We start from the raw sequence: 12949 nt of genomic DNA on the forward strand, positions 1-12949 counted from the left end.
CCAACGTTTATTTATTTTTGGGACAGAGAGAGACAGAGCATGAACAGGGGAGGGGCAGAGAGAGAGGGAGACACAGAATCGGAAACAGGCTCCAGGCTCTGAGCCATCAGCCCAGAGCCCGACGCGGGGCTCGAACTCACGGACCACGAGATCGTGACCTGGCTGAAGTCGGACGCTTAACCGACTGCGCCACCCAGGCGCCCCTGGATTCCCTTTTTGATTCGACCACGTTCAACACTATGCGAAGGGCTAGGGTTGGAGGCGGCTGGGGGAGACAAGTCTTGGTCTTGCCGAGGCTGGCACGGGCGCCTCGGTGGGCCCTGGACGTGCCGCCATGCGCGCCCCGGCAGATGGTGCCCCCCTGGGCCCTGCCGCTTCCTCCTCCTCCCGCAGCGGAGAAGTCGCAAGGCAGTTAGTTGCTCGCTTTGGGGCGGGGGCGACCCAGATGATTCAGAAAATAGAGGCTATGAATGACACCTGCCCACCCCTCCTTTCCCTGCACGCGCACACCATGAAAGGGGAGCGGGTCCTGGGCCGCTCAGTTCTCCCAGAAGCTTCATCCCGGGTTAGGAAGTCTCGTGGTTCCCATTTGGCCGGTATTTCGAGGTGTCGAGATGCAGGTTGACAGAAGGGGAATAAGCACAAATCAAGTGGATGGACAACCAAGACTGCGAGAGCAGGACGCGTTGGGGAAATAGCGCCAGGCTCTTGTGGGTGGCTGTCACTGCTCAGGTACCTTGATTTCTGCAAAGAGCGGCCAGCGTGGAAGGGTGGGCAAGCCGTTCCCAGGCTCAGTTTCGTGTTAAGCACAGAGGATGATTCATCCTGACAGCGAGATCCAGCCTCAAAAATGGATTTCCCACGATTATCACCATTGGCGTCAAAGCCTTAACTTCTCCTTGTAAGACGGGTGCCCCGTCGCCACGGGCCAACTCAGGCCATTCTTGTATGGGCGAATGTGAGCTTTTCCCCGTGGTTGCGACCCCACCTTGCAGGTCTGAGTCTTACTCTAGGAGGGAGTGTCTGTTCATGAAGAGACAGAGGCCCAAGAGTTGCCGAAAGCCCTTGCGTGGCCCATCTGAGAGATGTGCTGAATCGGCTTTTTAGAAATGACAAGGCAAAGCCGGGTGGAGTGGAGGAATGAACCTGCTGGGTCTGAGCGCACATCACAGTTGAGGTAGGAGGCGTCTCAGGGTGGAAGGTCGGGGGCACGGGGACCGGGGTGGAGGGGGTGGACGTTGTGGAGCCGGCCGGCGGCTCCTCCCGTCAGTTACTTTCTGGAACAGCACTGTTTAGGAACCGGTTAGAGCCCTGCTTGGGTCAGAATGAAGGAAGGGTCTAGAACCATCGTAGGAAGCTTGCTGGTAAAGGTGGTTTGGAGACTGCAAGTTGAGTCACTTTCCCCCATTGAAAAATTTCACCTTAGATTTTAGTGTGTGTCTCCTGATTATAGGTTGCTGTTCAACTTCCTTTTCCTTGTTTTCCCGGACTTACTCTCCTGATTTGCATAATTAGTGTGCGTTGTGGGCTAATTGTATATCACAGCTGCTCCTATTTGGGGCTATGTAGCTAGACTTCCTGCAGCTCTTAAGTCTCGACCTGATTTTATTCTGTTTTGTGTGATTTGTGTTGTTTTTCTGTATTGGTGTTTTCTTCCTTACCAGACTTGAATTTCTTCAAGACAGAACATCTTAAATATATATTTTTGTGTCTTCCAGAGTAGACGAGGAGGAAAAGAAGAGGTACGATGGAAAAAAAGTTGGGATATTTAAAGTTATGTCCACATGAGCTTAGACTTACAATTAGGAGGTCACACCACAAATTAATAGTTTTGTAAATCCCGTAATCATTTTGTGAATAGCATAATCCTATTGCTGTCTTTTTTTCCTTCGGGCTAAAAGCATTACTTTGTTAAATGGAAACACTGAAAATAAGCCTTAATTTTGTCCCCCGTTTTCAGACGTCTTCATCTTTAAACTGACCAGCCCCTGGAGAAAGCTCTGCCCTCCACTCCAGGCTTCCCGGGGCCCGGAGCATAGCAGATGCCCAGCACGTGCCTGCTCCTTGATTGGTATACCTCTGTCTTCTTAACCTGCAGGCACTGAACAATATAGAGAATGTTTTTTGACTCGGCTTTATGGAAAAAACTCTGGTGTCTCCTGAAGCGGTCTTGAATGAAGCAATTCCCAGGGAAACTCGGGAACGTAGCGAGTAGCTATTGATGCTCAACTGATGAGATCTGTTACAGCCACACGTTGTCACTTTGGAGTGTCAGAGACACATATGATGAATATTTTTACGTACATGCTTAGTAGCAAGCAGGCAAACCCCAGGTGTTTATAATTGAGTTGAACTTGTATGCAGGCATTTAAAGTGATGCAGTTGTCAGGTTGTAAGGTGAAATGTGAATATTTGAAGCTATTCAGGGTTTTAATTTGACAGCTGTTTTATAAATGGACCAGAAGGAAAGAAGTTGTTCTTGTGTAAGAAATCAGTGTGAGAAAAATGATATTTCTTCACATATTTTAATGGATGATTGCTTGCCAGCTGCCTAATGGGGCAGCCCCTCGGATGCCCTCTGGGAAGGATGATCTGAATGCATATAAAAAATGTCTCAGTGAAATTTCTGACACACAAATCATATGTAGGAGATAGCAGAAAATATTTCAAGACAAGAAGAGACTTGTGAGAGAATGGAGTCCCTGTCCGAAACCTTGGCAGTTTTAGGGCAAGTTAGAATCATTGAATGTCTCTTAGCTATCAGTTATCAGAGTCGTTAGCTACTGGTCTAGACCCACTCTCTTGACTTGGCTATTGAAATATTATTCATCATATTAATAATTGGCAAAAATTCCAGAAAGTTCAGCCTCCCTCAAAATAGCAGTCGGAAACTGAAGATATAATGAACCCTTGGCATATCTGGGTAATTAATAATTACTTACATATGATAATATGATTTAAAAGCAGGAGTGATCTTTAAAAGTAAGCCTTTAAAATTTTTGTGAATAATTATTACAGGAGAATACCATTTCCCTATGATTTCTCTCTGCATCATTGACCCACACCCTTATTTATGTATCCTGAAAATTGTTAATGTCAAATCACTTAGGGAACAAAAAATCAGTTGTTACATTCAAAGAGTTAAGAAAAAAGATCTCAGACTTCAATAATTTATTCTTTTCTTCACTTTCAAATTAAAGTCATCTCATAAAAATGCCAGCTTTTGAGTGTGACTAAAACTGTTGTAAGGCTTTCCATTTTCCTCATTCTATTCTTATATTCACACATAAAATATTTGGGGGAGATTCATGGTGCTGAATGTGTCTCAGTGGCAAGGCAGTAGTAAAATAAGTTGATTTCTTTTGTTTTACTGGAGGAGTGTATGCTCTTACTTGCAAATACGTCAGTGTAGCTCTTTTATGATTATTTAAGCAGATGATGGAGAAATTACAAAGATACTTCCAAATGTATTTGTATCAGAGCACATGTTTGTCAGAAACGAATCCAGAGCTATCAATCCGTAGGCAAACTGGTAGATAAAATTTATTTCTAGTGAATATAAAAATTAAATTCTGTAAGCTGTGATGACTTAGCAAAATGGAAGTTCTGCACCATTCACAAAGGAACAAAAGAGATTTCTACATTTTAGTTTGTGTTACAAATCATCTTAAAGAGCTTTTGGAATAAGTTAGGGCACAGTAAACACTCATGAGTTGCTTAGTAAAAAAATCACAGACAGAGGTTTGACAAGGGACTACAGAGAGATTCCCTGGTTATTGTATTTGATAGACTACAGCAGATTTCTATGAAATGCTAGTCTAGAATGTCCTGAATTTAAATTTGTCACTCTCTGGAAGCCCCTGATTACACAGCCAGTTTTGCTACTGAGGTTCCAATCAGGTGGATGTTCTCTGACTTAGAAAGCCCCTCTTCTGGAATTGGATGTGAAGTCTTTGGTCTGAGAATTCAGAACTGGGTTTGTGTGTTAGCTATTAGTCTAAACTTCTTAAACTATTTTGGAGCCATTTCTGTGTTGGGGGAGTCATTTCTGTTCTGTGTTCTACGTACATGTTGGTGTGTAGAGCTCTGTGATACAATCTCATCCTTAAAAAAATATCTTTGTGCCAGGGGGAGGAAAAAAAAAAAGGGCATTTGCAATACCCAGAGGGTACAGTAGATGGCGCTGGGAAGACTTGCCAAGAAGTTTTTGTAAAATGCACGTACTTGGAAGATAGTGGGAGATAAAAGGATAATCTTTTCTTCTAGTCCAGTGTTGCTTGTCCTGAGAAATAAATTTCTTTCCTCCCCATGCCCCCACCAAATTAAATGAAATAGGACAGAATAGAAAATATCAGAATGAATTGCTCTTAGGGTTTAAGCAACATTCTATGAAACGTTTCATGAAATATTTCCTGTGTTTTCATACTCACATCCACACGTATGCACTGGACCCGATGTAAAGTGTACTTCTTGCTGTAGATCCCTGTCACAAAAAGCCGGAAAGTCACTGTGCCATTCCATTTCCAGAGAAACAGACATATCACTGTGGCCTAGGTGAAGAGTGTACCGAGGGAGTGATATCTGGGTCTAAGAGCAGCCTCCCAGCTCTGCTGTGTTGTATCTGAGCTCCCAGACTCAAGGTCCCAGAAACCCCAAGCTGATGAGAGTTATTGGTGGTCGAATCGCTCAAGAACTTTAGTTCAGGCTGGTAAATGACCTCCTTCCATTAGATCTGCTTCCCTGTTGCCTCTTTCTGATCTGAGTATGCGGTGTGAATGCCCCTCTCCCATCTGAGTATGTTGGGTTCGTGGGACGGGTGAGAAGCAAGAGCAACATTTGGTTAGGTCTTTCGCTAACTTGACAGGATTGCCCAAAACAGATGCATGTAATGCTTTGATGTCCAGTCCGCTCAAAAGTCATGGATCAGCCTTTTTAATAGATTATGTATTTAAAGAACCAGATGGAGACTTTTATGGTCAAAAGTATGGATTGAACTATGGTGCTCTGGGTAAGAGGAGTCAATAAGCATAACGTCTTTTATGATTTCTTTATTGCCTTTGAAATAAACCAGTGATAGTGAGGAATTTAGAGTACAGGGCTCTTCTCTTAGTACTATGGGGGCCTCGTTCACAGTGTGTACCATCAACAAAGATGGTAGTGGTCAGTCTGGAGGGTCTTGGTATCATCTCAATCACCATGTGATGGGAAACACTCATGTTTTTTTCTTACAGGCTATGTGACATTACATACTAGGTTAGTAGATGGATAGGCCTTGGAAAGATACAGTCCCTGCTTGTAATTTACCAAAGGAAAAAATAGGCCACTGCAAACGTAACATATTTGAATAACTAATTCGAGTGTGTAACATAAATGAAGGCATCTCTGGGATAATCCAATGCAAAGGTCATTGTGTTAATCATTTATCTAGAACTTGATATCATGAAGTGAGCCAAATGTTTTATGTTTATTTTATTGCATAACTCTGAGGAAAGTATTTTTAATCTCATTCTACAGATGTGAAAACTGATCTGTGATGTTCATATGTGATATGAATCTATATGAGTCTATATATAGATGATTTTTCTTCCCTCTCTTATACAAAAGGTAGAGCATTGTACACCCTATTGTACACTTTGCTTTTCTCACTTAATATATCATGGAAATCTTTTTTCTGCAAATAAAGAGCTTCCTCATCTTTCACATAGCTTCATAGTATTCTTTATATGATTATATAAAAATTTAATTAAAAGCCATGTAATTTTCCATGATTCCATATTTCTGATCTTTTGCTATTACAAACAGTATTATGGCTCTGCTTCAAATTAGAGTATAGAATGAAAAAATACCATTATTCCTATGGTAACAACAAAAACCCTGCTAAAATGAAAGTCTATTGGCAATTGTCAAAGAAAAGTGGGCAGATTAAACTTAGTGGAACTGACTTATAGGAAGTGATGGTGAGCGGAGAGCCACAACTGCTTTCATATCTGGAGAATAGCTCCTGATTTGTGGGAAGGTGGAGAAGCAGGCCTCCTGTAGATGAAGAGATTTTATAGAGTTGAGGAAAACATCAGTCAAGACACTAATAACAATATAGGTTGCCAAACAGATTGGAATTTAGAAGTGCCTCAAATGCAAAAATAAATAGCTTGGCTTAACCTCCCTCCCTCCTGGCCCCCTCCCCCTGCACAGTGTTACTGCAAAAGTGTCAGTGTAGGCAAGTCTAGACAACCAAGAATTACACAGTTTCACACTATTTGAATTTTGGAGTGGTGCTACAGTTGGAGTCAAAGTGAGCCCACACTATATGATGTCTGTGTCAAACAATGACAAGATAGAAGAGACTAGCCACTCCACAGTGGATGTGTAGGAAACTGAGGTTGGGCTGAATGGCAAATGTCCTTTTTCCATCAGATATTAGAGGTACACTCAATTCAAAAAAATTAAAAAAATATTTTTTTAAATGTTTATTTATTTTTGAGAGAGAGTGAGAGACAGAGTATGAGTGGGGGAGGGGACAGAGAGAGAGGGAGACACAGAATCCTTGGCAGGCTCCAAGCTCTGAGCTGTCAGCAGAGGGGCTTGAACTCACGAGTCATGAGATCATGACCTGAGCCAAAGTTGGATGCTCAACTGACTGAGCCACCCAGGCACCCCTCTATTTTTGAGAGAGAGAGAGAGAGAGAGAGAGAGAGAGAGGGAGAGAGAGACAGAGCACAAGTAGGGGAGACACAGAATCTGAAGACACAGAGAGAGGGACATAGAATCTGAAGCAGATTCCAGGCTCTGAGTTGTCAGTATAGAGCCAGATGCGGGGCTCAAACTCATGAGCTAGGAGATCATGACCTGAGCCGAAATCGGACGCCCAACCGACTGAATTACCCAGGAGCCCCCAGAGGTACACCCAATTTAATTAACACTACAGCTCAGCCCCAGATCAATTTGACTCTTGATAAATCTGCATGATCAAATCTTCATTCTAGCCACCTATCAGAAAAAAAAAGACTTGCACTCACTGGAAAAACAAAAACAAAACACCCCAGGGAAATCCTTTTGTATGCAAAATCAGCACTGAGTAAAAAATTACAAGCCATATGAAGAAACAGGAAAATGAGACCCAGAATCAGGAGGAAAAAAACAGTCAATAGAAGCAGACTCACAAATAGGTTGAACGATAAAAGGATTGGAAAAATATATACAAGGCAAACCCAAATCACAGGGAAGCTCAAGTCACTATACCATTCAATGTATACCTCAAAACAAGGAGATTACCAGAAGTAAAGAGACAAATTAAAAAGACAAATTAAAGAGACAAATGGCAAACGGATCGTTTCATCACGAAGACATCAATCCTAAATGTGTATGCACTAAGTAACAGAGCTCTAAAATACATAAGGCAAAACTGAAAGCACCAAAGAGAGAAATGACAAATTTATATTCATAGTTAGAATAACTGAGTAACTGATAGAACATTACACAAAAATCAGCAAGGATATGGAACATCAAAATAATACTATCAACTAACTTGACCTCATTTATCTTTATAGAACACTATGCCCAGCAACTGCATAATATACATTTTTTAGGTGCACATGAAATGTTTGCTGAGAGAAAGCATGCTGAACTATGCAACATGCCTCAATAAATTTCAAAGAATGGAAATCACAGAGTATATTTTCTGACCTTTGCAGAATTAAATTAGTTATCCATCTACCTACCTATCTACTATCTATCTATATTTGGTATTTTCTATACCAGATATTTAGAGATTAAGCAAACATAAATGGGTAAAAGAAAAAATCATAAGAGATCCTTCAAATAAATAAAATGAATGAAAATGAAAAACTTCAAAATCTGCAGGATGCACCTGAAGCAGTGCTAAGAGATAAATTTTTACTTTAAGTGTATACATTAGAAAAAGAAGAAAAGCTTAAAGTTGATTATCTACATTTCTACCTTAAGAAGCTTGAAAAAAAGAAAAATGAAACAATGTAAGCAGAGGAAGAAAATAATAAAGATAAGAAATCAATGAGTTAGAAATCAAATAATGGAGAAAATGCAACAAAGCTAAAGTTTAGTTCTTTGAAAATATTAATAAAATTGATAAACTCCTTATCTTCATCAGTTTGGGCTGTCATAACAAAATGCCAGAGACTGAGTGGCTTAAAAAACAATTTTTTCCCCTCAATTTTGAAACCATGGAGCCTCAAAGCCCAAGATCAGGGTGTCAGCATGTTTTAGGTTTATAAAAATTACATTAAACATGTTATATGAAGTGGCTGATAGAGGATTTTTCTCATTGACCAATTCCTAAGACTTTTAGTTTTAGAAAATGTGTTGTATCCTCTTTAATTCTCCTTGTCGTTTATTTTTTCTTTGTGAATTACTGGTCCAAAATTTAAATTAAGATGTCGTGGCGGGGTGGGTCATGGCAAAGGAGTACACGGTGCGGGGGGTCGTGGGGGAAGCTTTTTGAAACCTGGATTAGAGTTCGGTACTAATCTCTTCCTCCGGATGTTTTGTGAAACCTTGTAACAAGTAGAGAAATTGTTAGTTTTGAGTTTTATTTCACTTACTATAGAAATAGTAAGAAATAATATAGACAAAAGGAAAGAAGAGATAAGGATGTACTTGAGAACCATCTCTTCAGGACTCAGGGAAGACTTTTTCGATATAGGTGTATTTTGATTTTAAGGAGATTTGGAAACTGAGAGAAAAGATTTTCCCAGGTGACTTTGACTTCTGGCAACATACTAGGAAGACCTATGCTACAAGTTTCTTCTTCTTCACTTTTCAGATGTAAGAATTCTCAACAAAATATTATCTAAAAATTGTGACAAATAAGTAAGTGAAAGAAATAAAGACACGGAAGTGCCAGAAATGAAGAGAGTGTTCAAGACCAGCACTGTGTAGTAAGTGAACCTATGGTGGCTGATAGGAGGGTGAATCTGAAAGTGGAACTTAGAGCCTCAGGCTGATGTCAACTTTGTCTGGAGGGCATTTATTTTTGCTTCTGGAAAGCGGTTACGGTAGGTGCGGTATCATCAATCCAAAGTCTGAACGGATTCAAACTTGGCTTGGTGAGTGTTGCCTGATTTCAGGTTACTCTTACTCCTAGTAAGCCCTTTGGAGGTCCAGACCGAAAGAGTGGGGGTATTTACAAGGGCCTGTCCTCTGGTGGACCCCCAAGTTTTTTGTTCTCCTAGCCCCTGAGATTGCCAGAAACTCTATTTAGCCTCTTAGCCTCTCAACTTTGTTTTTGTTTGTTTACAAATTGGCAGATGCCTTGTGAATAAGATGGTTCACTTCCCTTCTCATCTTTTCTGGCTGGGATCTTGGCTCTTCAAGTCTTTGCTACTCTGGTAGCTCTCGGAAGTTTTCATACACGTCTGTTCACATTGTTCACCTTCTCTACATGTTCTCAGCAGTAGGGTTTGTCTTGGATAAACTAACCCACCATTACGTGAGCCAGAAATAACCTGCTTGATTATTTGAAACTATACAGTAGATAATGTTGAAAAACTTTCTAAATTTTTTTTATAAAGATCATTTGATAAGATTTTAGAAATTTTTATTACTTCAAATGATCTATTATGTAAAACTTATTTGTGAGAGTCTTCTAAGTTTTTCCTCATTGATGAGTCCGGATTTTCTTTGAATCATGAGCTTTGATAGAAGTAATTGCTATTTTGAAAAAATATATGTATATTCTGCTTTTAATGATATGCATTTTGAGCATTACTTTTATCCAGTGGTTATGCTACCAACAATAAAAAGCCACCGTGGTTATTTGTGTCACGCCATGCAGGTCACGTTCAGCCTTGCTGTTGTGTACCTTTCTCGCACCAGGTCTGTGCACCAGAGTGTAGTGAGTAAGGGCAGAAAATGAGACAGGGCCTTGCAAAATGCCTTCAAGAAGAACTGAGGCGTGGTGTCCACACCCTCTCTGCTTCCCCATCACTCCCAGCAGTGCGATGGGAGAATGGGTCAGTGACACCCAATTTTGAGTCTTTGCTTTTAATGTTTTTTTTTTTTTTTTTTTTAATTTTAATTTTAAAGAGAGAGAGGGAGTGCGTGAGGGAGGAGCAGAGAGAGAGGGAGACAGAATCCGAAGCAGGCTCCAGGTACTGAGCCGTCAGCACAGAGTCTGATGCCGGGCCCGAACTCTTGGACGGTGAGATCATGACCCGAGCTGAAGTTGGAGGCTTAACTGACTGAGCCACCGGGTGCCCCTTAAGTCTTTGCTTTTTCCTGTATCCACTACATGGCCTGAAATGAAATGCCTCAGCCCTCTCAGCCTGTTTCCTCTTCTGTAACATGAAAGTTTACATCCCATCGTGTACAATGCCTAGGGCAGTAGACACTCGAGAGATTAGGATCTCCGATTTAAAGAGACTCGCTTTGCATTTAGGAGGAAGGAGGAGCTGGACGCAGCAACAACTGGAGCCGGCAACCTACCTACTTCCATCCTTAGAGGGAAGATGCGTTCCGGGCAACCGCCTTCCTCGAAACGGTGGCTCTGGGCCTCAGACTTGCTCGGTGTCTGCGTCCAAGAGGTGCGGCCACTGTGACACAGAGCAAACTGGGACACTGGGCTCTCCCCTTGTGATGGGCTTGGCTTCTGACCTTTTGTCTATATCGGAGAAGGCAAGGGAGAACATTTGGAAAGAGAGGAGAAAGAAGATAGCCACAGAAAAACAAAGCAAAGGAGCTGGCAGAAAAAGCGGCGAGGCTTGGGGCACCAAAGGAGGCAGAAAGCCGAGTAGGATAAAGGCAGAAAGTAGATCCTGGAGAGATTTATCAGAGGTCTTGAATGCGGTTTGACCCGTGAGGAGAGTGACGGGCGACCGCAGGGGGTTTGAGAGAGCTGCTTAGCAGCCTGGAGAACAGACTGACCACGGGGGATGCCGACCGTCGAGAGCAGAGGCTCAGGCCCGAGCAGAGCGAGGCAACGGCTGACACGGTGTGACGCAGGGTGACTGCCTGAGCTTCGCCCCCTTCCCCGTGTGGAACAAGCTGCTGAATGGACACACTCCTGTTTTGAGTCCCTAGGGGCCGAAAAGGGACAAATCAACCTATGCTGCTTATATAGCAGTTTCTGCCATTCTGGGGCGGAACACAGCTCAACTTTTACAGATGCGTTTCCAGAGTGGAGATACATCAGGGAGGTACAGCTATTTTCAAAGCACCTGCTTGAAATGGCACGTGTCTGTGTTTCTGAAGACCAGTGTGAGGACAGCCAAGGAAACGTCAGAATGTCAATCCCTCCACTTCCCCAGGCCGACCAAATTAGACTCCGGACAAACATTCTAAACTACTTCAGGCAATTCTTTGGCCCACTGACATTTGAAAATTTGCCTGCTCTATGGGCATCTGGACTGAGCTGGCTGTATAAAAATCAACTCAGAAATCTGTTAGAAACACAGATTCCTGGGCTGTGTGTTGGGGGACCCATGGCCCGTAGTCTACATTAAGTTGATCCTTATGATTTTATAACTGGGCTTAGCACGATTTTGACAGATGTGGATGTGCTTCAGGGCAAATGTCACATCCTGACCCTATAAATACTAGTTCCAACTGAGAGGTGCCCATCTTCTGTTTGTGTTAGAACAGTCATGTATGGGGAAGAGGCGCAGTATGATAAAATTTAAAATCCCAAGCATCTTGTAAGTAAATTTGAGATTGTGGCACATTTTCTACCAAGCGCATCTCTTTGGTATTAGCACTGAACCTAAATACTAGTTTCTGATGAGTGTTGGACAGCTGGCTTCTATGAGCAGAATCTAGAAGACCACTCCTAGGTCTCTTTTAGGGCCGAAGTTAAACGTGAAACAATTCTTCTCTCAGCTTATGCCTTCCATTTTTCGGACATTGAAGATTTAGAAACTGATTACCAGTCAGAAGGGACAGTCTCCGTCTTGTATACGCTGGCTTGTATTAGTATGTTTTGAATAGGAAACTAATCTCTTAGTTTTGCTTAGTAATTGCGTAGAAGCAATTACTTATAGCTGAGTACTGATTATAATCTAAAATGCCACATTAATCCTGAATCCATACATTTAAAAGTTATGTTAGCAAAAAAAATAAAAATAAATCGTCTTAGTGTCTAATAAGTCATATCCAGAAATAAATTTAGGTTAACAAGTATCTTCACGTTTCTGAGGTTGGCTAATGGTGGATGGGATCTGTAGCATTATCTCTAAAAAGATCTTTGGCTGCGGTCTCACAATTAATTTCTCACTGTGGTGAGTTTTTCTCACGGCGCTCTGATATCGGAATCATTCCACCAAGTTTTTTCCCTCTTAAAATGGCCTGAAAAGGCCTTGGCCAGTGGAGCCCTGTTCTTCAATCGGCATTCACCTAAGCACTCCTAGTGGGAGGGAGAAACCATAGCAACGGCAGTTTTGGCGCCTGGGGAAGTTGTTTCGCAGAGCCTCGGAGAGCTACTGCCGGGTCCCCCTCAGGATGGCAAGCTAATGAGCCTTCTTTCCTTCCCAACAGCTATGCCACAAAACTGGGAGAAGAGGCATTAGTATTCAAGACCCCACTTAATTCAATACGTATAGTGGCACTCTCTATATGAAGGGACATGTTTTGGGGGTGAAGCGCATTTGTTCTCTTCTGTCCAGGAGCCCCCACCCTAGAGGGGAAGCAAAGAGAACACAGGAGTGCAAACACAAGCAGGGCAACCCTGGGGAGGAGGGTGAGGAGGGAGTGGTTCCGGGGCGAGGCAGGGAGAATCTTGGGAATGAAGACTTTGAATTACTTTAGAAAGAAAGGCTGGAGGAAGGGGCAGACAGGGAGGACATTCTAGGCAGGAGAGAGTTGGTGCAGTGCCCAGAGGTGGGGATAAATAAGCAGTCCTCAGGAAGCAGAGTGCGTACATGGGCAGACTGGGGGTGGGGAGCACGGAGACGTCAACGGGAGAAACCTGGAAGTACTTGCTGAT

The 12949-nt window shown here is 42.4% G+C and overlaps 1 protein-coding gene across 1 annotated transcript in view; it reads right to left on the minus strand.

The window, feature by feature from the left end:
- GJB2 (gap junction protein beta 2) overlaps window positions 1–12949 on the minus strand; it is a 34229-nt gene that overhangs the window by 6583 nt on the left and 14697 nt on the right. The window lies entirely within an intron of this gene.

The sequence above is a fragment of the Herpailurus yagouaroundi genome, unplaced genomic scaffold (genome assembly GCF_014898765.1).
Source record: "Herpailurus yagouaroundi ecotype Mexico unplaced genomic scaffold, PumYag 197, whole genome shotgun sequence".
In the NCBI taxonomy this organism is placed as follows: domain Eukaryota; kingdom Metazoa; phylum Chordata; class Mammalia; order Carnivora; family Felidae; genus Herpailurus; species Herpailurus yagouaroundi.